The following is a 717-nucleotide window of genomic DNA, read 5'->3' as shown; positions in this document are numbered from 1 at the left end:
TCTCTGCTAATGACATCTTCAATACAATTTTTTGATCCCAGGCTTTATGGACCGTAACGTGAAATTAGGCACAAGTATGAGTTTGACAGTTTGTAGCGCATGAGTTTCTGTAGTGTAGTGGTTATCACGTTTGCTTCACACGCAAAAGGTCTCTGGTTCGAAACCAGACAGAAACAGATTTATTATGTTGTATTCATCACAGGTGTTTACTAAAGGTCAACAAGGGTCTGTGGTGTCATGGTCTGTACTCTGAATCCAGGCATCTGAGTGCAAATCTCAGCTGAAATTTTCATGTTGCATCTCACATCATCAACTTTGGAACCTCAAACTGAAACAAAGCAGAGACGTTCAGTTCCTGTAGTGTAGTGGTTATCAAGTTTGCTTTAGATGCAATAGGTCTCTGGTTCAAAACCAGACAAATGTTTTTTGTAGGTTATGCATCTCTTAGGGTGCAGTGAGATAACAAGAGCCTTCCTCTTTGGTGAAATATTTAGTCTCAGAGGCAACTGAAATCAATTAATTAAAAAAGATCCTTTCAGAATATCATCTCATTGTCTCTGAACTAAATGCGTCTTTCTAACCGGCGGGAGCTGACAGTGTGTTGAAGAGTTACGGACCAGACGCTTTGGAGCGACTGGTTAGGAAGCGCATTCAAAACCTTTGGTAGAAATGGCGCGTTAAATTCAAGTTTCCATTACAGACCAGAGAAAACTAAAG

General features: G+C 40.3%; 1 non-coding gene across 1 annotated transcript; it reads left to right on the top strand.

The window, feature by feature from the left end:
• Positions 1 to 103: 103 nt before the first annotated feature.
• On the top strand, positions 104 to 176 carry trnav-cac (transfer RNA valine (anticodon CAC)). The gene has a single exon. It is a non-coding gene; the product is annotated as a tRNA-Val (tRNA).
• Positions 177 to 717: the final 541 nt, after the last annotated feature.

The sequence above is a fragment of the Poecilia latipinna genome, unplaced genomic scaffold (assembly GCF_001443285.1).
Source record: "Poecilia latipinna isolate Pla-1442-1.1 unplaced genomic scaffold, P_latipinna-1.0 Scaffold3127, whole genome shotgun sequence".
Classification (NCBI taxonomy): domain Eukaryota; kingdom Metazoa; phylum Chordata; class Actinopteri; order Cyprinodontiformes; family Poeciliidae; genus Poecilia; species Poecilia latipinna.
This window is presented reverse-complemented; position numbering and strand designations above follow the sequence as displayed.